This window comes from Salvelinus alpinus, chromosome 31, assembly GCF_045679555.1.
Source record: "Salvelinus alpinus chromosome 31, SLU_Salpinus.1, whole genome shotgun sequence".
NCBI lineage: Eukaryota > Metazoa > Chordata > Actinopteri > Salmoniformes > Salmonidae > Salvelinus > Salvelinus alpinus.
Window position 1 is genome coordinate 22,409,837 of NC_092116.1, and position 27,289 is coordinate 22,437,125.

Consider the following 27,289-nt stretch of genomic DNA (forward strand, 5'->3'; position numbering starts at 1 on the left):
TGCAAACAGGATGCATGTTTTGGAATATTATATTGTACAGGCTTCCTTCTTTTCACTCTGTCATTTATGTTAATGTTGTGGGGTAACTACAACGATGTTGATCCATCCTCAGTTGCCTCATATCACAGCCATTAAACTCTGTAACTGTTTTAAAGTCACCATTGGCCTCATGGTGAAATCCCTGAATGGTTTCCTTCCTCTTCAGCAACTGAGTTAGGAAGGACGACTGTATCAGTGTAGTGACTGGGTGCATTCAAAGTGTAATTAAAAACTTCACCATGCTTAACCCTCCTGTTGCGTTCGTTTTATGTTAATGAATTCTGTGTTCCAGGTGCAAAATGACCGCCCCATTATAGCTGATTATATTATAGCTTATCTTTTTATCAAACTTAAGTTCTTCTGAACGTTACATGTTTTGAACTTATTATTATGACTATAACAAATACTCAGATGAAACATATTGTGCTATTTATCACAGATCAATCAATCAAATGTATTCATAAAGCACTTCTTACATCAGCTGATGTCACAAAGTGCTGTACAGAAACCCAGCCTAAAACAGCAAGCAATGCAGAGGCACGGTGGCTAGGAAAAACTCCCTAGAAAGGCCAGAACCTAGGAAGAAACCAGGCTATGAGGGGTGGCCGAGTGGAGATTATAATAGAACATGGCCAAGATGTTCAAATGTTCATAGATGACCAGCAAGGTCAAATAATAATATTCACATTAGTTGTAGAGGGTGCAACACACACACACAGAGAGACAGAGAGAGACAGAGACAGAGACAGAGACAGAGACAGAGACAGAGACAGAGACAGAGACAGAGACAGAGAGAGAGAGAGAGAGAGAGAGAGAGAGACAGGATGGGTCGGGATGGGTCGGGAGACACTGTGGCCCCGTCTGACGATACCCCCGGGACAGGGCTAAACAAGCAGGATATAACCTCAACCACTTTGACAAAGGACAGCCCCCACACAACTAGAGGGATATCTTAAACCACCAACTTACTATCCTGAGACAAGGCCGAGTATAGCCCATGGTGATCTCCCCCACGGCACAACCCAAGGGGGGGCGCCAACCCGGACAGGGCGATCACGTCAGTGACTCAACCCACTCAAGTGACGCACCTCTACTAGAGACGGCATGGAAGAGTACCAGTAAGCCAGTTACTCAGCTCCTGTAATAGGGTTTGATGCAGAGAATCCCAGTGGAGAGAGGGGAATAGGCCAGTGTGTGGTGTGGTTCGTTGCTCCAGAGCCTTTCCATTCACCTCACACTCCTGGGCCAGACAACACTCAATCATAGGACCTACTGAAGAGATGAGTCTTCAATAAAGACTTAAAGGTCAAGACCGAGTCTGTGTCTCTCACATGGATAAGCAGACCATTCCATAAAAATGGAGCTCTATAGGAGAAAGCCCTGCCTCCAGCTGTTTGCTTAGAAATTCTAGGGACAGTAAGGAGGCCTGCGTCTTTTGACCGTAGCGTACGTGTAGGTATGTACGGCAGGACAAAATCGGAAAGATGGGTAGCAGCAAGCCCATGTAATACTTTGTAGGTTAGCAGTAAAACCTTGATATCAGCCCTTGCCTTTACAGGAAGCCAGTGTAGAGAGGCTAGCACTGGAGTAATATGATATTTTATTTTGGTTCTAGTCAAGATTCTAGCAGCCATTAACGGGATTGATATGACAACAGCCAGTGAAAGTGCAGGGCGCCAAATTCAAACAACAGAAATCTCATAATTAAAATTCCTCAAACATACAAGTCTCTTATACCATTTTAAAGGTAATCTTGTTGTTAATCCCACCAAAGTGTCCGATTTCAAAAAGGCTTTACAACGAAAGCACCACAAACGATTATGTTAGGTCACCGCCAAATCACAGAAAAAACCCTGCCATTTTTCCAGCCAAAGACAGGAGTCACAAAAAGCACAAATAGAGATACAATTAATCACTAACCTTTGATGATCTTCATCAGATGACACTCATAGGACTTCATGTTACACAATACATGTATGTTTTGTTCGGTAAAGTTCATATTTATATAAAAAAATCTCAGTATACATTGGCGCGTTATGTTCAGTAGTTCCAAAAACATCCGGTGATTTTGCAGAGAGCCACATCAATTTCCAGAAACACTCATAATAAACGTTGATCAAAGATACAAGTGTTATGCATGGAATTTTAGATCCACTTCTCCTTAATGCAACCGCTGTGTCAGATTTCAAAAAAGCTTTACTGAAAAAGCAAACCATGCAATAATCTGAGGTCGGAGCTCAGAGCCCAATCAAGACAATAAGAAGCTAGTGGTTAAAGCATTGGGCTAGTAACCGAAAGGTTGCAAGTTCAAATCCCCGAGCTGACAAGGTACAAATCTGTCGTTCTGCCCCTGAACCAGGCAGTTAACCCACTGTTCCTAGGCCGTCATTGAAAATAACAATTTGTTCTTAACTGACTTCCCTAGTTAACCTTTCACGAGTATCAATCCCGGATCCGGGAGCACCCCCCACCCCCCACACACTGATTAGCATAGCTAGCATAGCTTCACAAGTAGATAGTAGCATCTAAATATCATTAAATCACAAGTCCAAGACACCAGATGAAAGATACAGATCTTGTGAATAAAGCCACCATTTCAGATTTTTAAAATGTTTTACAGGGAAGACAAAATATGTAAATCTATTAGCTAAACACGTTAGCAAAATACACCACTATTCTAACTCCATCAGTTTCTTACTCCTTCAGGTGCTATCACCAATTCGGCTCAACTAAGATATTGATAGCCAATAACCTATAAAAAAAAACATCAGATGACAGTCTGATAACATATTCATGGTATAGGATAGTTTTTGTTAGAAAAAAGTGCATATTTCAGGTAGAAATCACAGTTTACAATTGCACCGACCATCACAAATCGACTAGAATTACTAGATAGAGCAACGTGTATGACCAATTTACTCATCATAAAACATTTCATAAAAATAGACAAAGCATAGCAATGGAAAGACCCAGTTCTTGTGATTTCAGACCATATTTCAGATTTTCTAAGCGTTTTTCAGCGAAAACACAATAAATCGATAAGTTAGCATACCACATGTGCAAACGTTACCAGAGCATCGATTCCAGCCAAAGAGCGCTATAACGTAATCACCGCCAAAATATATTAATTTTTTCACTAACCTTCTCAGAATTCTTCCGATGACACTCCTGTAACATCATTTTACAACATACATATACAGTTTGTTCGAAAAGGTGCATATTTAGCCATACAAAACCGTGGTTACACAATAAAAATACTAGGAAATCAAGCCTCAATATGTCTGACGTCATCTATCAGAGTGATCTAGTTTAATTGAAAGCTAATCATATACTTGACTAAAAAATACAGGGTTGACAGGAATCGAAAGACAAATTAGTTCTTAATGCAATCGCTGATTTACATTTCTAAAATTATCCTTACTGTGCAATACAGGGTTCGCCAAGCGAAGGGATAGAAAACAAAATGGCGAAATATGCGTTTAAAATATTTCGACAGAACAACGATTTATCATATTAAATATTACTTACTATGAGGTGATTTTCCATCAGATTCTTGGGCAATGTATTCTTTCTTGGGTATAATCTTCTTTTGGTCGAAAGATGTCCTTTGTCCGTCTAAATGCCCGCTAACGTTCAACCAGGACCCCGAAATGTGCCCGGTGCTTCACATAGAAATGCATCAAAATCGCACTAAACGGATATAAATTGCTATAAAACGGTTTAAATTAACTACCTTATGATGTTTCTAAGTCCTATATCGAATTAAATTACAGACGGATACATTTCAAGTTGATAACCGAGCCTGTGAAAATGGCATCCGGAGGTCCCTTCCTGCGTAAGGGCGAGCGTCGAAAGGGGGGCTACTCTCACTCCTTGGTGTTTTATAACCTCTGAGAGCTACCTAGAAGGCCCATTCTACTTCTCATTGGTTACTGACATCCAGGGGAAGGCGGGTGCAGTTCGTGTCGTTCCATAGGATAGACAGAGACCTTAAAAACTGATCTGAAACCAGAGCTTCGCTCTCAGACCTTTCACTGTCTGTCATGGATTTCGCTGTAGAAAGAGTTCTGGGTCACCCACAGACATAATTTCAACGTTGTATGAAACTAGAAAGTTTTTTCTATCCAATAGAATTAATAATATGCATATTGTACGAGCAAGAATTGAGTACTAGGCAGTTTAATTTGGAGACGACAAAATGCTAATTCGGAACAGCACCCCCTGTAGTCGCAAGAAGTTAAATAAAGGTAAAATAAAAAAATATATAACCACAGGTGTACAGAAGTTAAATAAAATTCCCGTTAATTGGCAATAGGGGGTGCTATTTGCACTTTGTAATAATTTCGTTCCCAAATTAAACTGCCTCGTACTCAATTCTTGCTCGTACAATATGCATATTATTATTACTATTGGATAGAAAACACTCTCTAGTTTCTAAAACCGTTTGAATTATTTCTCTGAGTGAAACAGAACTCATTCTGCAGCACATTTCCTGTCAGGAAGTGAGATTTCTGAAATCGAGGTCCCTGTTCTAGGGTCAGTTTATAAGTCCCCATGTAAGCTATGGGGCTACATGCACTGCATACGCCTTCCTCTAGATGTCAGTAAGCGGTGAGAATTTGAATGGAGTGGATTGCACCATCTGGGGCGTTATAAAAGCTCATGGAACGGAAGTACCGTTCTTTTCAACGGGGCACCTGGCGCAAGAGGGACATGACAATGGCGTCCTGAAAAGCTTTCATTTTAGCAGTTCTATATCTCCGGTCATGTTTTTATTCGTTATAGGTGTTAAAGACATCATAAGGTAGTTAATTTAAACCGACTTATAGCAGTTTATATCAGTTTATTGCGATTTTCTGGGATTTCTTTGTGACGCGCTATCAGGAGTTGGACACCTCTCCGGCACATAGCTAGCGTTAGCTGCTATTTCTACAGGAGAAGAGGACATCTTTCAACCAAAAGACGATTGTTCTGGAGAAAGGACACCTTGCCCAAGATTCTGATGGAAGCTCAGCAAATAGTAAGCAGTCTTTATGCTGTTAATTCGTATTTATGTTGACAAATGTCAAATAATAATTCCGCCATGAATTTCGGTGCGGTCTCGCTTTAGCGCACGCTGTATTGCGCAGTAACGTTAATTTTAAAAATCTAACACAGCGGTTGCATTAAGAACTAATGTATCTTTCATTTGCTGTGTCAAGTTTATGATTACTTATCGATTAGAATAGGTGCCTCTCCAAGATGGCGCCGGACAGATTGCTTGAAGTTTTGGCCACTAATCACATTGTATAACCACGATTTGTGCCGCTAAATATGCACATTTTCGAACAAACCCTATATGCATTGTGTAATATGATGTTACAGGACTGTCATCTGATGAAGAATATCAAGGTTAGTCAAAAATTATATATCTTTTGCCTGTTTGTTACGATCGCTAACCTTTGCTGCTGGTAAATGGTGTTGTGTTTCTGGCTATTGTGGTAAGCTAATATAATGCTATATTGTGTTTTCGCTGTAAAACACTTAAAAAATCTGAAATATTGGCTGGATTCACAAGATCTGTGTCTTTCATTTGCTGTACGCTGTGTATTTTTCAGAAATGTTTTATGATGAGTATTTAGGTAATTCACGTTGCTCTCTGTAGTTATTCTAGTCGCTTTGGTGAGAGTTGTGATGGTGGCTGCAATGGTAAACTATGATTTATACCTGAAATATGCAAATTTTTCTAACAAAACATATGCTATACAATAAATATGTTATCAGACTGTCATCTGATGAGGTTGTTTCTTGGTTAGTGGCTATTTATATCTTTATTTGGTCGAATTTGTGATAGCTACTGATGGAGTAAAAAAATGGTGGAGTAAAGAAGTGGTGTCTTTTGCTAACGTGGTTAGCTAATAGATTTACATATTGTGTCTTCCCTGTAAAACATTTTAAAAATCAGAAATGATGGCTGGATTCACAAGATGTGTATCTTTCATCTGGTGTCTTGGACTTGTGATTTAATGATATTTAGATGCTAGTATTTACTTGTGACGCTATGCTAGGCTATGCTAGTCAGCTTTTTTACTGATGGGGGTGCTCCCGGATCCGGGTTTGGGAGGAATTAGAGGTTAAATAAAATTCCCGAAAATTATCAAAATGTATTTTGTGCGTTCAGATGCCCTGTGTGGACAAAGTCATGGAACCTTATGACAATCAGATTAAATTAACTACATTTTTCAGAGAGAAAACTTGTAAATCGGTCCAAATCGACCGGAACACAGCAGGAGTGTTAAAGGGGCTAAGTCTGCTTTTTCATTTTTACCCATCTACCAATAGGTGCCCTTCTTTGCAAGGCATTGCTTTGCCTAGCTGGCACCTTTGATATCCAGCCCAGGACTGGCAAGAGAAGAGAAAGAAAAATAGAAGACTCCTTCAGAGGTTTTAATTAAATAACGGGCAACTTTCAGTTTCACTTCCAGTGTTAGCAGTGGTCTAGTTCTTTCCGGACTGTAGAATACAGGGGAGTCTAACCACTTGGCCTGATCAGTTCTGTTCCAAGAGGTGTATTTTAGTAACAGAAGATGGAAACTTGGACTTTTCAATTTAAAATAATTTTGTGGAACATTGATAGCACCTCTTCATGTTTGCTTTGGGATTGTTACATCCATGTTGTTGTGACATTTAAAAATCGAACTTCCAATTGTTTCTGCCTTGGAAAGCAGTTTAATGCTCATGTTATATAATGGTTATATATCTGGTTGAAAGTAACTGAGGTATTTATCTCTATTGGATCCTGGAAATTCAATTGACTCGAAGAGAAAATAAGACAGCCAACCCATTATAAGGATCATCACCTAGATTCAGCCGTGGGCTGATGTTTACTTCAGCGGATGGTCAGGTTGGACGGAACATAATCACAAATCATTTGTAGACTTCAACTTGACCGCAAGAATCTCAGATATACGTAATATTTGACTAAAACAATAATTTCAAACCTTGCTTACATTTGTGTGTCACATATCTTCAGAAAGTATTCACACCCCTTGACTTATTGCACATTTTGTTGTGTTACAGTCTGAATTTAAAATGGATTACATTGAGATTTTGTGTCACTGGCCTACACTTAATGTCAAAGTGGAATTATGTTTGTAGAAATGTTTACAATTTAATAAAACATGAAAAGCTGAAATTTCTTGAGTCAATAAGTATTCAACTTGTTATGGCAAGTCTAAATAGGTTTTGGAGTACACATTTGCTTAACAAGTCACATAATAATTTGCATGGACTTACTATGTGCAATAATAGTGTTTAACATGATTATTGAATGACTACCTCATATCTGTACCCTACACACACAATTATCTGTAAGGTCCCTCAGTCGAGCAGTGAATTTAAAACACAGATTCAACCACAAAGACCAAGGACATGCTGATCTCTGGTGGCCAAACCAGAGTCGTACACCCAACATCTCCGTGACCAAAGGATCTCGATGATCAAGGACAGCTCAATCGTAAGTATAATATGAGCGTAATTCCTTTGTCTCTCTTCCTCCCCCCTTCCTCTCTCTGAATTCGCCATCGTGTTATAACCAAACTGTCATGTTTTGTTAGTCTTCTAGAGACTGAATTTACTGTATAATGTTAGTATGCTTTGTGTGTTCTGTACCGGTTTAATTAGTGAGTAAATAAATAATTGAGCCAATTTGTGTATCGCTGATTCATAAATAAAGTAGGGTTCGTGCAGACTACAAGAAATTGCTATGTTCAAGGCGAGACTGACCATGGTAGATATTCATTAATAAGTGACTGTTATCTGTGATATGAAAATATCTCAGGAGAATTCAATTCGGGAGATAGTAACTCTTTAAACAAAATTTTCCCGTGATGGTCCCGACTTCCTAGTTAATAACTGTTTACATGATTAGTTTAATCACGTTATAATTAACCATAGAGTTAAATTAGAAGTGCCCTTCCAAGAAGGCTCAAGGTAATTTGCCACAGATAAAATGACGTCAAATCACATTATATGTACAGTAGCTTTGATTGTACTGATAATGTCAGCATCTTACTTTCAAAATGTCACGGATCCCTCCGGAACTGTGTCATTACACACACCTGGTCCCCATTCCCACTGATTGTAATTGTATAAATGTGCCCTTTGGTTCACCATTTGACTGTTGATTATTGTTCCCATGTCCTTTGGTCGTGTGAATACCTATGAGTTGTCTCAGCCTGTGCTGCATGTTCTGTTCTTTCTGTATTACGGGTCTCGTCCCGTGATGTATTCCTCCGCCTGTCTCCAAATCGTTTATACCAGTGTGACACAAAATCTTAGCTAGCAGTCATCATCATGAATCAAGTCGACAATCTACTGGCAAATCCTTTTAAATCCTTGTCAATGGAGATAAATATTGAAGATAAATGATATATAAAACATATCAGTGCTCAACGGCTATTGGACATGAACATTACACACAACAAGTTGGAAATCGCAAATTCAGCCATGAGTGGTTTGTGCCTCACGCTAATAATTTGGTCTATTTGCCCCTCTTAATTTCACATACTGTTCTTACTTGATGGTGCACATGCAGCCTATAACCTGTTTTAGAGAAATGTTTATATGCTCATATGCCCACTTTATTTATCCTAAGACTCTAACTTGGTGTACACCAAGATAAGAAGATAAAGTTAATCAAATATTCATTTATTAAACAAAATATTGGGATGACAGATTATTTGTTAATTATTACATGGATGAATTCATTCTTATAGGTTATTTGGTTGTTTACTGGATAGATACTGTACATACATTGTCTGGCGATTTCATTCCTTAATATCTATTGTGACTTTAGATCATCTGTGGGAATGTTTGGATTGCAACCTTTCTGTTGAGGAGAGGATTAAATATTATTATTCTGAAAATATGTATTTGTCACGTTCCTGACCTTATTTTCCCTTATTTTGTATGTATTTAGTATGGTCAGAGCGTGAGTTGGGGTGGGTTGTCTATGTGTGTTTTCTATGTTGGGTTTTTTGTGTTCAGCCTGGTATGATTCTCAATCAGAGGCAGCTATCAATCGTTGTCCCTGATTGAGAATCATACTTAGGCAGCCTGGGTTTCACTTGTGTTTTGTGGGTGTTTGTTCCTGTGTCAGCGTTTGGGCCACACAGGACTGTTTCGGGTTAGTCACGTTTGTTGGTTCTTGTATTTTGTAGTGTTTGTTGTTTTGTCATTAAATCTGAACACTTACCTCTCCGCATCTTGGTCTGATCCATGCTCCTCCTCGTCTGAGGAGGAGAACGACTACGACAGCCGTTACAGAAACACCCACCAAACCAGGACCAAGCTGAGTGGAGAAGGAAGGCAAGAACAACAGCAATGGGGAAAAGAGGAATGGACATGGGAGGAGATCATGAACGGAAAAGGACCCTGGGCAAAGGTTGGAGAGAATCGCCGCTCTCGGGAGGAGAAGGAGGCAGCCACAGCCCAGGAGCGGTGGCTGCCTCTGTAAGAGAGGCTGGAAGCCCGAGAGGCTCACCCAAAAATGTATTGGGGGGGGCAGGCTAAAGGGGAGTGTGGCGAAGCCGGGTTGGATACCTGAGCCAACTCCCCGGGCTTACCGTGGAGTGAGAGGGCGTCGTACTGGTCAGACACCGTGTTATGCGGTAAAGCGCACGGTGTCCCCAGTACGCGTGCTTAGCCCAGTGCGGGCTATTCCACCTTGCCGCACTGGTAGGGCTAGGTTGGGCATCGAGCCGGGTGCCATGAAGCCGGCCCAACATATCTGGCCTCCAGTACGTCTCCTCGGGCCGGCGTACATGGCACCAGCCTTACTGGTGGTGTCCCCGGTTCGCCTGCATAGCCCAGTGCGGGCTATTCCACCTCGCCGCACTGGCAGGGCTACGGGGACCATTCAACCTGGTAAGGTTGGAGAGGCTCGGTGCTCAAGAGCGCGTGTCCTCCTTCACGGTCCGGTATATCCGGCGCCACCTTCCCACCCCAGCCCAGTACCATCAGTGCCGACACCACGCACCAGGCTTCCAGTGCATTTCCAGAGCCCTGTTCCTCCTCCACGCACTCTCCCTGTGGTGCGTGTCTTCAGCTCAGTGCCTCCAGTTCCGGCACCACGCACCAGGCCTACTGTGCGCCTCAGCAGGTCAGAGTCGGCCGTCTGCCCAACGCCGCCTGCGCTGCTTGCCTGCTCAGCGCAGCCTGAGTCTGAACTGCCTGCCTTCCCAGCGCTGTCTGAACTGCCTGCCTTCCCAGCGCTGTCTGAACTGCCTGCCTGCCCAGCGTGGTCTGAACTGTCTGCCTGCCCAGCGCTGCCCGTCTGTTCCGAGCCTTCAGAGCCGTCCAGCCAGGACCAGCCAGGATCCGCCAGAGCCTTCCGCCAGCCAGGATCCGCCAGAGCATTCCGCCAGCCAGGATCCGCCAGAGCCTTCCGCCAGCCAGGATCCGCCAGAGCCTTCCGCCAGCCAGGATCCGCCAGAGCCTTCCGCCAGCCAGGATCCGCCAGAGCCTTCCGCCAGCCAGGATCTGCCAGAGCCAGCCAGCCAGGATCCGCCAGAGCCAGCCAGCCAGGATCCGCCCCTCAGTCTGGTGCTGCCCCTCAGTCCGGTGCTGCCCCTCAGTCAGGTGCTACCCCTCAGTCTGTTACTGCTCTTTGGTACAGTGGGATTGACATGGAGGGTGGACATTGGGAGGAGGCCACGTAAGCGGGGGTTGACTATGGTGGGGTGGGGACCACGACCAGCGCCAGAGCCGCCACCATGGACAGACGCCCACCCAGACCCTCCCCTAGACTTTGTGCTGGTGCGACCGGAGTTCGCACCTTAAGGGGGGGGTTCTGTCACGTTCCTGACCTGTTTTCCTTTGTTTTTGTATTTATTTAGTTGGTCAGGGCGTGAGTTGGGTGGGGTTGTCTATGTGTGTTTTTCTATGTTGGGGTTTTGTGTTCGGCCTGGTATGATTCTCAATCAGAGACAGCTGTCAATCGTTGTCCCTGATTGAGAGTCATACTAAGGCAGCCTGGGTTTCACTTGTGTTTTGTGGGTGTTTGTTCCTGTGTCAGCGTTTGGGCCACACAGGACTGTTTCGGGTTAGTCACGTTTGTTGGTTCTTGTATTTTGTAGTGTTTGTTGTTTTGTCATTAAATATGAACACTTACCTCTCCGCATCTTGGTCCGATCCATGCTCCTCTTCGTCTGAGGAGGAGAACGACTACGACAGCCGTTACATGATCTCTCTTTTGACGTACGTCTCAAGACTTTTTCAAGGACAACTTTTTTCCATCTTCGTAACATTGCAAAAATCTGAAACTTTCTGTCCAAATATTATGCAGAAAAGTTAATCCATGCTTTTGTCACTTCTACTGTAGATTAGACTACTGCAATGCTCTACTTTCCCGGCTACCCAGGTATAGCAGTAAATACACTTCAGTTAGTGCTAAACACGGCTGCTAGAATCTTGACTAGAACAAAAAAAATGTGATCATATTACTCCAGTGCTAGCCTCTACACTGGCTTCCTGTCAAGGCTAGGCCTGATTTCAAGGTTTTACTGCTAACATGCAAAGCATTAAATGGGCTTGCTCCTACCTATCGCTCCGATTTGGTCCTGTCGTACATACCTACACGTACGCTACGGTCACAAGACGCAGGCCTCCTTATTGTCCCTAGAATTTCTAAGCAAATAGCTGGAGGAAGGGTTTTCTCCTATAGAGCTCAATTTTTATGGAATGTCTGCCTATCCATGTGAGAGATGCAGACTCGGTCTTGACCTTTAAGTCTATAGTGAATACTCATCTCTTCAGTAGGTCCTATGATTGAGTGTAGTCTGGTCCAGAGGTCTGAAGGTGAACGGAAAGGCACTGGAGCAATGAACCACCCTTGCTGTCTCTGCCTGGCCAGTTCCCCTCTCTCCACAGGGTTAGAGGCAGAGAATCCCGGTCTCGGGGGCTAAGTCACTGGCTTACTGGTGCTCGTCCATCCCATCCCTAGGAGGGGTGCGTCACTTGAGTGGGTTGAGTCACTGACGAGATCTTCCTGTCTGGGTTTGGCGCCTCCCTTGGGTTCGTGCCGTGGGGGAGATCTTCGTGGGGGAGATCTTTGTGGGCTATACTCAGCATTGTCTCAGGGTAGTAAGTTGGTGGTTTGAAGATATCCCTCTATTGGTGTGGGGGCTGTGCTTTGGCAAAGTGGGTGGTGTTATATCCTGCCTGGTTGGCCCTGTCCAGGGCTATTGTCGGACAAGGTCACAGTGTCTCCTGACCCCTCCTGTCTCAGCCTTTAGTATTTATGATGCAATAGTTTGTGTCGGGGGGCTAGGGTCAGTCTGTTATGTCTGGAGTATTTCTGCTGTCTTATCCGGTATCCTATGTGAATTTAAGTATGCTCCCTCTAATTCTCTCTCTCTCCCCTCCTGGAGGACCTGAGACCTGGGACCTTGCCTCAGGACTACCTGGCCTGATGACTACTTGCTGTCCCCAGTCCACCTAGTCGTGCTGCTGCTCCAGTTTCAACTCTTCTGCCTGCGGCTATGGAACCCTGACCTGTTCACCGGACGTGCAACCTTGTTCCGGACAGGCTGTTTTCAACTCTCTCTCTCTACCGCACCTGCTGTCTCTAACTCTGAATGCTCGGCTATGAAATGCCAACTAACATTTTTACCCTCTACAACCACTGTGATTATTATTATTATTTGACACTGCTGGTCATCAATGAACATTTTAACATCTTAGCCATGTACTGTTATAATCTCCACCCGACACAGCCAGAAGAGGACTGGCCACTCCTCAGACCCTCCTCGGAGTTTCTTTAACCTTCATTTAACTAAGCATGTCAGTTAAGAACAAATTCTTATTTACAATGACGACCTACACCGGCCAAATCCGGACGATGCTGGGCCTCTAGCACTGACTTGCAGTGCCTTAGACCGCTGCACCTGTAATGAGCACGAAATGGGACAGAGAGCTGGGTTCAAGCGCAGGGTGCAGCAGGTGTTTAGTGTAAAGGATCACAGGAGGAGGCAGGTAACCGGGTCCAGCAGAAGGTCATGCACAGGGGGTCGAAAAAGGCAACAGTACAGGCAGGGAAAAGGCTAGTAACTTTGTCCGGGAGATCAGGCAATAGGTTGATAACAGGAAATCCGATAGAATAAGGTACAGGCAGGGAATATGCAAAAGGGGTCATTAGTGAGGCAGGCTAAAACGATCATACACAGGAAGAGAAAAGTATAGGAAATCCAGCGCTTCGAATAGAAGTGTATCACAAAACAAACAATACCTCACAAAGATGGGGTGCAAAGAACTGAACTAAATAGTGTGTGATAATGACATACAGGTGTGTGAATTGGTGATCAGAATTCAGGTGATTGGGATCTGGAGAGTGAGCTGCGTTCAGGGGATCTATGTATTTGAGAGTGTGAGTTGGAAGCAGATGTTACAGCGCCACTCGGAAGCCATGGTTGCTTCTATTTCAAGTATTTATTCAACCAGGATTATCCTCTCTCTGCAGCACAGAAAATTTTAAAACAAATCCGATCAGAGACACATAAAACAATATTAAGAATAAAACGGAATTGAAAGTATACAGTGTACATTATAATACACAGGACATCCTGTCCTTCTGATGGTGACCATTCTGAAGACCCTTCCGTACGGTCAGAAGTCCTATCGAAAATGTATGAAATCCAAAACAAGATAGCAATGTATCCAGAATAAACTAAGAATTATCAGAAATGTAAATAACCTTGTGTCAGAAGAAACTGTAGGCTCCATTTCAGTCTTCAGCTATAGTTTTATAGTCTCTCTTTCTCATTCTCTCTCTTTCTTTCTCTCCTTCTCTCTGTCTCTCTGTTAAATCTGTTGTCTCAACAGGAAATAGTCCTGAGATATGTCAATCTACCAAATGTATTTAAAGTGTTTATAGAAGATGCAGATTTTTACTTCAGGAATGAACTAATCCCTAAACTGAAAGGGGTAAATCACACGGGCCCATACAATATGGAAAGGTTAGAATAATATTATCCAGTGATTTGTATACAGTACATGTCCTCAAATATAATTTCAATGTGTGTTTAAGGTCATACAAGTCATATGTAAAAGGAATAGTAATTTATTTGTTTATTTGCGTTGTTTTTGCATAAGTAATTTTTTTACTTATTTTGTACATAATGTTGCCGCTACCATCTTTTATGACCGAAAATATCTTCTGGACATCAGGACTGCGATTACTCACCACAGACTGGAAGAATCCTGTCCAGTTTCCTAGCAAACATGCAATCTATGGACAATAAAATGATGACTGACGTGGAAGATTAAACTACCAACAGGACATTCAAAACTGTAATATCTTCTGCTTCACAGAGTCGTGGCTGAATGACGACACTATCAGCATACAGCTGGCTGGTTATACGCTGCACCGGCAGGATAGAACAGTGGCGTCTGGTAAGACAAGGGGCGGCGGACTATGTATTTTTGTAAATAACAGCTGGTGCACGATATCTAAGGACGTCTCGAGCTATTGCTCACCTGAGGTGGAGTATCATATGATAAGCTGTAGACCACACTATCTACCTAGAGAGTTTATCTGTATTTTTTGTAGCTGTTTTACATACCACCACAGTCAGAGGCTGGCACTAAGACAGCATTGAAAGAGCTGTATTCCGCCATAAATCTAAATGTTATTAGTCACATGCGCCAAATACAACAGCTGTAGATCTTACAGTGAAAAGCTTACTTACGAGCCCCTAACCAACAATGCAGTTTCAAAAAAAATATGGATAAGAATAAGAGATAAAAGTAACAAGTAATTGAAGAGCAGCAGTAAAATAACAATAGTGAGACTATATACAGGGGGGTACCGATACAGAGTCAATGTGCGGGGGCAGTGGTTAGTTGAGGTAGAATGTACATGTAGGTAAAGTTATTAAAGTGACTATGCATAGATGACAACAGAGAGTAGCAGTGGTGTAAAGAGGGGGAGAAGGGGTGGGGGGGGGCAATGCAAATAGTCTGGATAGCCAATTGACTAGATGTTCAGGAGTCTTATGGCTTGGGGGTAAATGCTGTTTAGAAGCCTCTTGGACCTAGACTTGGCGCTCCGGTATCGCTTGCCGTACGGTAGCAGAGAGAACAGTCTATAACTGGGGTGGCTGGGGTCTTTGCCAATTTTTAGGGCCTTCCTCTGACACCGCCTGGTGTTGAGGTCCTGGATGGCAGGCAGCTTAGCCCCAGTGATGTACTGGGCCATATGCATTACCATCTGGAGTGCCTTGCGGTCGGAGGCCGAGCAATTGCCGTACCAGGCAGTGATGCAACCAGTCAGGATGCTCTCGATGTTGCAGCTGTAGAACCTTTTGAGGATCTCAGGACCCATGCCAAATCTTTTTAGTTTCCTGAGGGCTAGGCTTTGTCGTGCCCTCTTCACAACTGTCTTGGTGTGTTTGGACCATTCTAGTTCGTTGTTGATGTGGACACCAAGGAACTTGAAGCTCTCAAACTGCTCCACTGCAGTCTCGTCGATGAGAATGGGGGCGTGCTCGGTCCTCTTGTGAGCGACGTTCAGAATCAAAACGCCAAACGTATGCTCGTAAACAGAGTTTACAGGGGATAATAACAAACGTAGAATGCCAAACGACTTACCCTGTCATTACTTTGGTTCAATACATGACAAAGCCAAATGCCCAGCATACAGTGTCACCTGTAAAGCATGTGGCAAACACATTGCCTGAGTTTGTAAACAAGCACAACACAAACCTAAACTCAATCTATTAGAGGAAGATAATGAGCCAGATGACTGAACAACAGATGCAATGTGTTACATCTCACAGGTTAATTCTGTGGAAGACAAGGCAAAACATTATTTCAATAACCTTAAGCTAGCTCCACTCAGTGATGAGCTATAGACATATGACCCCAGCCATACAATTAAATGTCAACTAAAGACAGGATCAACAGTGAATGTCATAAGCTAGCTACACACAGCGAGTCATGGAAGACAGCTATCCAGTTCTCCTACCAAGCAAAGCTACACTCAAGCTAAATGACGGCACACTGATAAAGCCAACAGGTCATGGAGACATCCCAGCTTCCTCTGCTGACAAGTGTGAAAGACTCAGCCTAATACATGTGAACCACAGCCACGTGTTACATCACGTCAACACCCCAAGCACCACATCCACTGTGGTCATCATGACAACTGAGGAGATCATCTCTAAGTACAAGGACATATTGGATGGGCTTGGCTGCCTTCCTGGAGAGCTACAGCTGGAAGTAGACAATGCAGCCCGGCCTGTGTAGCAGCTACCAAGACGGATACCTATTCCACTGAAGGAAAGGATCACAAAGGCCATACATTCAGTGGACAATGCAGACATCATCACGAAAGTCAAAGGGGCCAACACCGTGGATTAGCAACGTGGTTGTCATGCATGGACCCCAGTGCACTCAACGAAGCCTTACTGAGATCTCACTTCCAGATGCCCACAATAGAAGAGATTCTACCAGAGATATCCAATGCAAAGGTATTCTCAGTACTCATTGGCAAAGATGGATATTGGCAAGTCAAAGCTGATGAAGTGAGCAGCTATCTAACAACTTTCTAGACAGCTGTAGGTAGGTATACAGTTGAAGTCGGAAGTTTACATACACCTTAGCCAAATAGATTTCAACTAAGTTTTTCACACTTCCTGAAATTTATTCCTTGTAAAAATTCCCTGTCTTAGGTCAGTTAGGATCACCACTTTATTTTAAGAATGTGAAATGTCAGAATAATAGTAGAGAGAATTATTTATTTCAGGTTTCATTTCTTTCATCACATTCCCAGTGGGTCAGAAGTTTACATACACTCAATTAGTATTTGGTAGCATTGCCTTTAAATTGCTTAACTTAGGTCAAACGTTTCGGGTAGCCTTCCACAAGCTTCCCAAAATAAGTTGGGTGAATTTTGGCTCATTCCTCCTGACAGAGCTGGAGGCTTTGTGATGGCCTCTCCAATACCTTGACTTTGTTGTCCTTAAACCATTTTGCCATAACTTTGGAAGTATGCTTGGGGTCATTGTCCATATGGAAGACCCATTTACGACCAAGCTTTAACTTCCTGACTGATGTCTTGAGATGTTGCTTCAATATATCCACATAATGCCATCTATTTTGTGTAGTGCACCAGTCCCTCCTGCAGCAAAGCACCCCCACAACATGATGCTGCCACCCCCGTGCTTCACGATTGGGATGGTGGTTTTTGGCTTGCAAACCTCCCCCTTTTTCTTCCAAACATAACGATGGTCATTATGGCCAAACAGTTCTATTTTTGTTTCATCAGACCAGAGGACATTTCTCCAAAAAGTACGATCTTTGTCCCCATGTCCAGTTGCAAATTGTAGTCTGGGTTTTTTATGGCAGTTTTGAGCAGTGGCTTCTTCCTTGCTGAGTGGCCTTTCAGGTTATGTCGATATAGGACTCGTTTTACTGTGGACATAGATACTTTTGTGTCCGTTTCCTCCAGCATCTTCACAAGGTCCTTTGCTGTTGTTCTGGGATTGATTTGCACTTTCCGCATCAAAGTACGTTCATCTGTAGGAGACAGAACGCGTCTCCTTCTGGTACGGTATGACGGCTGCGTGGTCCCATGGTGTTTCCACTTGCATACTATTGTTTGTACAGGTGAACGAGGTACCTTCAGGCGTTTGGAAATTGGAGGTCTACAATTTATTTTCTTAGGTCTTGGCTGATTTATTTTGATTTTCCCATGATGTCAAGCAAAGAGACACTGAGTTTGAAGGTAGGCCTACATCCACAGGTACACCTCCAATTGACTCAAATTATGACAATTAGCCTATAAGAAGCTTCTAAAGCCATGACAATTTTCTGGAATTTTCCAAACTGTTTAAAGGCACAGTCAACTTAGTGTATGTAAACTTCTGACCCACTGGAATTGTGATACAGTGAATTATAAGTGAAATAATCTGTCTGTAAACAATTGTTGAAAAAATTACTTGTGTCATGCACAAAGTAGAAGTCCTAACCGACTTTCCAAAACTATAGTTTGTTAACAAGAAATGTGTGGAGTGTTTGAAAAACAAGTTTTAATGACTCCAACCTAAGTGTATGTAAACTTCCGACTTCAACTGTAGATGGCTGAGTGCCATTTGGAATCAAGCCAGCAGCTGCAGAATACCAGGTCAGACAAGCCCTACAGGGACAAAAAGGAGTGTGTGTGATCGCAGATGACATTCTACTTTATGGATGTGGTGACACACACAAAGAGGCAATGGCAGATCATGACAGATACCTTACAGCTCTCTTGCAGAGAGCAAGAGATGTCAACCTGAAGCTGAACAAAAATAAACTGGTTAAAGCTACCTAGTGTGACATACATGGGTCATATTCTCACCACAAAGGGCCTTCGTCCTGAACCAGCGAAGATAACAGGTTTGGGCACAGCCCTTCTACAGAAAGGACAACCTGTTGCATTTGCCTCCAAAACATTGACTCAGACAGAACAAGGATATGTACAGATTGAGAAAGAATGTCTCTCCATTGTTTTTGCATGTGACAAGTTTGACCAGTATCTGTCAGAGAGCTCTTCACAATACACAGCGAAAACAAACCGCTTGAGACAATCTTCAAGAAATCCCTACTCACAGCACCCAAGTGACTGCAGAGAATGTTGCTAAGCCTACAAAGATACCAACTCTGCGTGCAATACAAACAATGCAAATAACTACATGTAGCTGACTTCCTGTCCAGAACAGCTCAATCAACCACAGAGCACAGACAAATGCAAACACCAGCCACGGTCTACTCTACCGGTCTAGCCACAACTGACTTGGAACAGGTGGATCACACCAGTGATGTCAACATCTCACCTAAGACAATGGAGTCAATTATTACTTGATTATTACTCGGACTACTGAGAGCTCGACGAGCTGACTGACACCACATCATTGAATGCTGCAAAAAGCAGTTCAGCAGACATGGCGTTGCCCACACTGTTGCTTCTGATAGTGGCCCCACCTTCTCCAGAATGGACTTTCAAAAATGTTCTGATGAGTGGGACTTTAAACATGTGACGTCATCACTGTATCACAGCCAAAGCAATTGCAAAGCTGATTCAACGGTGAAGATTGCCAAAACACATACCCATGGCTGTGATGCATGGTGAAGACCCATGGCTGTGATGCATGGTGAACACCTATGGCTGTGATGGATGGTGAAGACCCATGGCTGTGATGCATGGTGAAGACCCATGGCTGTGATGGATGGTGAAGACCCATGACTATGATGGATGGTGAAGACCCATGGCTGTGATGGATGGTGAAGACCCCATGACTGTGATGGATGGTGAAGACCCCATGACTGTGATGGATGGTGAAGACCCATGGCTGTGATGGATGGTGAAGACCCATGGCTGTGATGGATGGTGAAGACCCATGGCTGTGATGGATGGTGAAGACCCATGGCTGTGATGGATGGTGAAGACCCATGGCTGTGATGCATGGTGAAGACCCATGGCTGTGATGGATGGTGAAGACCCATGGCTGTGATGGATGGTGAAGACCCATAGCTGTGATGGATGGTGAAGACCCCATGACTGTGATGGATGGTGAAGACCCATGGCTGTGATGGATGGTGAAGACCCATGGCTGTGATGGATGGTGAAGACCCATGGCTGTGATGCATGGTGAAGACCCATGGCTGTGATGCATGGTGAAGACCCATGGCTGTGATGGATGGTGAAGACCCATGGCTGTGATGGATGGTGAAGACCCATGGCTGTGATGCATGGTGAAGACCCATGGCTGTGATGGATGGTGAAGACCCATGGCTGTGATGGATGGTGAAGACCCATGCCTGTGATGGATGGTGAAGACCCATGCCTGCGATGGATGGTGAAAACCCATGGCTGCGATGCATGGTGAAGACACATGGCTGTGATGCATGGTGAAGACCCATGACTATGATGGATGGTGAAGACCCATGGCTGTGATGGATGGTGAAGACCCATCTCCCTTTCCTCCGCTGACACTGACTAAAAAGGGACACCGTCTTGCAGCTGATGGCGAAACTCGAGTCGTGCTGTGTTATTTCTGCCTCATGCACAAATTCATGTTGTTACTCCTATGAACAGAGAAAGTGAAATATTCCTCGATATTAAAAAAGACCCAAGCCACTAATAATAACAACTCAAGCCTATAGATACACTTTCCTACTCATTCATTACTGCTGCTGTGCTTGTTGTAGCGCTGAGTGGAAATAGGAAGAACACGCATTTTATGTCTTATAAAAGTGTTAAATACAAAGTGTTGACAGTGCTGAGTAAGAACTTAAATATGAACTCAGTCAAACACAGCATCTCTTTGCTGTATTCATTGACAGTTTCTCTCTAGTTGTGGTTTTCAACGTTTTGAAATCTCACAGTATCAACTTTGCTGCAGATTTATTTTATGCCTCCTATGTGACTGCAGACAAGGTCATCTGAGCCATCGGATTGGCCAGCGGTTGACCTTAGAGTGCACTTGATTTGCTCTCTGGGCCCGCCTGGAAAGCAGAGTTAGTACCTTCAGGCACATGCAATGGTTGAAAATAGCAACAGTTAGTCTACCCGGTGAGTAAGGCAGCTGAATCGGGTGCACCTGCCGCCAACAGCCTATTACGAATAAATCAAAATAGGAGCACAAGGCTTTATCGTTGGGTTTTTACATAAATGTTTAGTGATTGACTAGTAATGCCTTGGAGATCGACTAGTCGGTCGCGATCGTCCGGTAGGTGACCGCTGCTCTAGAAAGTTGAGTGAAGGGTACGCTCGCAGTTTAGATGGAACTTTGATGGGGATGTGTATACCTGAGGTGTATTCACTAAGAAATCAAAAGGAACAAAATGTCCGAAATGGGGAGTGACTAACCTAAACTAATCTGCCAAACGGTTTCAGTTGCAAAACACATTACTACAGTGTGCACTAATGAATACACCTGTCTATTAAATCTGTCTCTGTCACTCAAACAGACAACTTTGTGTTGAGAGGAGTGGCCGCTCAATCTTTCCTTTGGGATTTATGGTGTAGTCCAAGCAAAGTCATCATGGAAACCGCTGCATTGCAGCACTGCATTTAACACCAACCCCTGGTGGAGAGTGGACCTGCTGGATGTGTACAGAGTGACAGCTGTCACCATCATCAACAGAAGACAATGCTGTCCTTATGGTACTGAGATCCACATCGGTAACTCACTGGAGAACAACAAGCAAGTGAAATAGATAATAAAGACAAGTGAAATAGATAATAAAGACAAGTGAAATAGATAATAAAGACAAGTGAAAGACAAAAAAAAATGAACAGAAAACATTACACTCACAAAAGATCGAAAAGAATAAAGACATTTAAAATGTCATATTATGTCTTTACACAGTGTTGTAACGACGTACAAATAGTTAAAGTAAAAAAGGGAAGATATGTAAACATAAATATGAGTTGCATTTACAATGATATCTCTCTCACACCCTTCTCTCTGTCCCCCAACTCCCCTTCTCTGTGTCCCCCACCCCCTCTCCCCACCCCCACTTTCTCTCCCTACCCTTCTCTCTCTCTGTCCCCCCACCCCACCTCTCTCTCTGTCCCCCCACTCCCCTTCTCTGTGTCCCCCACTCCCTCTCCCCACCCCCACTTTCTCTCCCTACCCCTCTCTCTCTGTCCCCCCACCCCACCTCTCAATTCAATTCAATTCAATTCAAGGGGCTTTATTGGCATGGGAAACATGTGTTAACATTGCCAAAGCAAGTGAGGTAGATAGTATACAAAAGTGAAATAAACAATAAAAATTAACAGTAAACATTACACATACAGAAGTTTCAAAACAATAAAGACATTACAAATGTCATATTATATATATACAGTGTTGTAACAATGTACAAATGGTTAAAGCACACAAGTTAAAATAAATAAACATAAATATGGGTTGTATTTACAATGGTGTTTGTTCTTCACTGGTTGCCCTTTTCTTGTGGCAACAGGTCACAAATCTTGCTGCTGTGATGGCACACTGTGGAATTTCACCCAGTAGATATGGGAGTTTATCAAAATTGGATTTGTTTTCGAATTCTTTGTGGATCTGTGTAATCTGAGGGAAATATGTCTCTCTAATATGGTCATACATTGGGCAGGAGGTTAGGAAGTGCAGCTCAGTTTCCACCTCATTTTGTGGGCAGTGAGCACATAGCCTGTCTTCTCTTGAGAGCCATGTCTGCCTACGGCGGCCTTTCTCAATAGCAAGGCTATGCTCACTGAGTCTGTACATAGTCAAAGCTTTCCTTAAGTTTGGGTCAGTCACAGTGGTCAGGTATTCTGCCACTGTGTACTCTCTGTTTAGGGCCAAATAGCATTCTAGTTTGCTCTGTTTTTTTGTTAATTCTTTCCAATGTGTCAAGTAATTATCTTTTTGTTTTCTCATGATTTGGTTGGGTCTAATTGTGCTGTTGTCCTGGGGCTCTGTGGGGTGTGTTTGTGTTTGTGAACAGAGCCCTAGGACCAGCTTGCTTAGGGGACTCTTCTCCAGGTTCATCTCTCTGTAGGTGATGGCTTTGTTATGGAAGGTTTGGGAATCGCTTCCTTTTAGGTGGTTGTAGAATTTAACGGCTCTTTTCTGGATTTTGATAATTAGTGGGTATCGGCCTAATTCTGCTCTGCATGCATTATTTGGTGTTCTACGTTGTACACGGAGGATATTTTTGCAGAATTCTGCATGCAGAGTCTCAATTTGGTGTTTGTCCCATTTTGTGAAATCTTGGTTGGTGAGCGGACCCCAGACCTCACAACCATAAAGGGCAATGGGCTCTATGACTGATTCAAGTATTTTTAGCCAGATCCTAATTGGTATGTTGAAATTTATGTTCCTTTTGATGGCATAGAATGCCCTTCTTGCCTTGTCTCTCAGATCGTTCACAGCTCTGTGGAAGCTACCTGTGGTGCTGATGTTTAGGCCGAGGTATGTATAGTTTTTTGTGTGCTCTAGGGCAACGGTGTCTAGATGGAATTTGTGGTCCTGGCGACTGGACCTTTTTTGGAACACCATTATTTTGGTCTTACTGAGATTTACTGTCAGGGCCCAGGTCTGACAGAATCTGTGCAGAAGATCTAGGTGCTGCTGTAGGCCCTCCTTGGTTGGTGACAGAAGCACCAGATCATCAGCAAACAGTAGACATTTGACTTCGGATTCTAGTAGGGTGAGACCGGGTGCTGCAGACTGTTCTATTGCCCGCGCCAATTCGTTGATATATATGTTGAAGAGGGTGGGGCTTAAGCTGCATCCCTGTCTCACCCCACGACCCTGTGTGAAGAAATGTGTGTGTTTTTTGCCAATTTTAACCGCACACTTGTTGTTTGTGTACATGGATTTTATGATGTCGTATGTTTTTCCCCCAACACCACTTTCCATCAATTTGTATAGCTGACCCTCATGCCAAATTGAGTCGAAGGCTTTTTTGAAATCAACAAAGCATGAGAAGACTTTGCCTTTGTTTTGGTTTGTTTGGTTGTCAATTAGGGTGTGTAGGGTGAATACATGGTCTGTTGTACGGTAATTTGGTAAAAAGCCAATTTGACATTTGCTCAGTACATTGTTTTCATTGAGGAAATGTACGAGTCTGCTGTTAATGATAATGCAGAGTATTTTCCCAAGGTTACTGTTGACGCATATTCCACGGTAGTTATTGGGGTCAAATTTGTCTCCACTTTTGTGGATTGGGGTGATCAGTCCTTGGTTCCAAATATTGGGGAAGATGCCAGAGCTAAGGACGATGTTAAAGAGTTTTAATATAGCCAATTGGAATTTGTTGTCTGTATATTTGATCATTTCATTAAGGATACCATCAACACCACAGGCCTTTTTGGGTTGGAGGGTTTTTATTTTGTCCTGTAACTCATTCAAGGTAATTGGAGAATCCAGTGGGTTCTGGTAGTCTTTAATAGTTGATTCTAGGATTTGTATTTGATCATGTATATGTTTTTGCTCTTTATTCTTTGTTATAGAGCCAAAAAGATTGGAGAAGTGGTTTACCCATACATCTCCATTTTGGATAGATAATTCTTCGTGTTGTTGTTTGTTTAGTGTTTTCCAATTTTCCCAGAATTGGTTAGAGTCTATGGATTCTTCAATTACATTGAGCTGATTTCTGACGTGCTGTTCCTTCTTTTTCCGTAGTGTATTTCTGTATTGTTTTAGTGATTCACCATAGTGAAGGCGTAGACTCAGGTTTTCCGGGTCTCTATGTTTTTGGTTGGACAGGTTTCTCAATTTATTTCTTAGATTTTTGCATTCTTTATCAAACCATTTGTCATTGTTGTTCATTTTCTTCGGTTTTCTATTTGAGATTTTTAGATTTGATAGGGAAGCTGAGAGGTCAAATATACTGTTAAGATTTTCTACTGCCAAGTTTACACCTTCACTATTGCAGTGGAACGTTTTACCCAGGAAGTTGTCTAAAAGGGATTGAATTTGCTGTTGCCTAATTGTTTTTTGGTAGGTTTCCAAACTGCATTCCTTCCATCTATAGCATTTCTTAATGTTACTCAGTTCCTTTGGCTTTGATGCCTCATGATTGAATATTGCTCTGTTCAAGTAGACTGTGATTTTGCTGTGGTCTGATAGGGGTGTCAGTGGGCTGACTGTGAACGCTCTGAGAGACTCTGGGTTGAGGTCAGTGATAAAGTAGTCTACAGTGCTACTGCCAAGAGATGAGCTATAGGTGTACCTACCATAGGAGTCCCCTCGAAGCCTACCATTGACTATGTACATACCCAGCGTGCGACAGAGCTGCAGGAGTTGTGACCCGTTTTTGTTGGTTATGTTGTCATAGTTGTGCCTAGGTGGGCATATGGGGGAGGGAATGCTGTCACCTCCAGGTAGGTGTTTGTCCCCCTGTGTGCTGAGGGTGTCAGGTTCCTGTCCAGTTCTGGCATTTAGGTCGCCACAGACTAATACATGTCCCTGGGCCTGGAAATGATTGATTTCCCCCTCCAGGATGGAGAAGCTGTCTTCATTAAAGTATGGCGATTCTAGTGGGGGGATATAGGTAGCACACAGGAGGACATTTTTCTCTGTTAAGATCATTTCCTTTTGAATTTCTAGCCAAATGTAAAATGTTCCTGTTTTGATTAATTTAATGGAGTGAGTTAGGTCTGCTCTATACCAAATTAGCATTCCCCCTGAGTCCCTTCTCTCTCTCTGTCCCCCCACTCCCCTTCTCTGTGTCCCCCACCCCCACTTTCTCTCCCTACCCCTCTCTCTCTGTCCCCCCACCCCACCTCTCTCTCTGTCCCCCCACTCCCCTTCTATGTGTCCCCCACCCCCACTCCCTCTCCCCACCCCCACTTTCTCTCCCTACCCCTCTCTCTCTGTCCCCCCACCCCACCTCTCTCTCTCTCTGTCCCCCCACTCCCCTTCTCTGTGTCCCACTCCCCACCCCCACTTTCTCTCCCTACCCCTCTCTCTCTGTCCCCCCACCCCACCTCTCTCTCTGTCCCCCCACCCCACCTCTTTCTCTGTCCTCCCACCCCATCTCTCTCTGTACAATAATCACGTCCTTTGCTCTCTCCCCCATCCCATTCTATCTCTCTCTCTCTCCCCCCTCTCTCTCTCCCACCCCCTTTCACTCTCTTTTACACCGCACCCCCTCTCTCTCTACCCCACCCCCTTCTATCTCTCCCCCCCCCACTTTTCTCTCTTATTTTGGGGGGTATTTACAGCCTCCAAGTCAAAGAGAACGGTGGTGAATATGAAGGTCCAATCAGATGCTGATCTGACAGACCAGGTGGTCGGTGACCAGCTCCTACAGCAGGTGCGAGAGAGGGAGAGGGAAGGGGGGAGGGAGAGAGAGAGGTTTTTGGTAGAGAATACAATGATGAGTACTACAATTCTTGCCCATAATGTTAAAATGTGCTCTTAACATTCCTATTACATCATAATGACTATGATTTATAAGTTTCCACTTATGTAGAAGTCATGTGAAGATGAATAGAGGTGGGTTGGGAATGTGAACTTGGCACGTACTGCAGTGTTCTTTCTGTCACACCATTTCCTGGAACATGTACATCTGCCACAAAATAATATGTAAAACATATTTAGTCATAGTAGATGGCTAACCCACTGATCCTGCTTTGTTGTAAACCCCTCAGGTCTAAAATCTGTATGTGTATTTTATCCAACAGAATAATTTGTTTGTTTATTTGAATATGTCACAATGGGGGATAATCTTCCAAGTCCATGAAAAGCATAGAAAATACAGTATTATAACAAATTGATCAGGGAACCATATTTTGTACCCTTGATATGGCTGTGGAGGAGTCCAGTAAGCTATACAGTCAGGAACTTTCATATTTTTGTTAGAAATACATGTATACCTTCATGCATTTACTGTGATACTGCTGCACAGTTTACAGGAAAAAGAAACAAAGCACCATTTACAACCATCCAACTTGGTTTCATTTACAGTGAAATGTAGGTTAAGTTAACAATGACATGTTAATCATCACTGGCATCTAATCTGTCCAGATCATCCAGTTTACCTTGGGAACCGACTGATGCACAGAGTGATGCATAGAGACTAACTACATAGGGGAAAAACATCAACCTGAACCGGTTTGAATGTGGGTGGCTCAACACAAATTTGACTATAAAAGGACACATCATCCAGGGTCAGCCATTGCATTGCACGTACCAAGACAGGTAATAAAATAGCAACCTACGATTATTAACCAGAAAATGCATGCAATACAAAGGTTGTACCTTTAGATTAACCTTATTTCAGTTAAAAGTAATTGATTCTCTGAAGTTTTGCAGATAATGTAACTGTGATATCATGCGTTCCTTTGCAGATTCGGCTGTGATTCCCACAAAAAGGTAGAACCGTCTTCAAACAGACAAAGGTAACGACAATGCCTATATTTTCCATTATGTATTGGTATACATTTGTATTGCCGAACTTCAGTGCTATAGAGCACTTGAAATGTAAAGGTAATTTGTGGTTGAGCCGAGTCATGCAGCATTTACCGTGAATGTAGTCTCCACGAACACGGGAACATTGCCTTAAATTTAAATGATGCTGTAACGCAGAGCTTCAGCATTACGGATTGAATTGAGCCATTAGTCGACAACATGCAGAATTATAAGATGATTGATTAACTTGACACTCGAGGGAATTGGCATATATGGACAGGGCCAAACTTCTAACAGAATCAATGTATTTATGTATCAACTAACCCCTACAAGTCTAATGG

At 43.2% G+C, this 27,289-nt stretch overlaps 1 protein-coding gene across 3 annotated transcripts in view; it reads left to right on the forward strand.

Annotated features, from left to right (window-relative positions):
• Window positions 1-27,289, forward strand: part of LOC139561818 (sterile alpha motif domain-containing protein 9-like) — a 120,064-nt gene that overhangs the window by 78,103 nt on the left and 14,672 nt on the right. Inside the window, exon 1 of one of the 3 annotated variants that reach the window (XM_071379115.1) lies at window positions 26,885-26,938. The exons of the other annotated variants lie outside the window; for them this stretch is intronic. The gene's annotated coding sequence lies outside the window, so the exon portion shown is untranslated. Of the gene's footprint in view, window positions 1-26,884; window positions 26,939-27,289 lie in introns of those variants that run through there. 3 annotated transcript variants of the gene reach the window in all.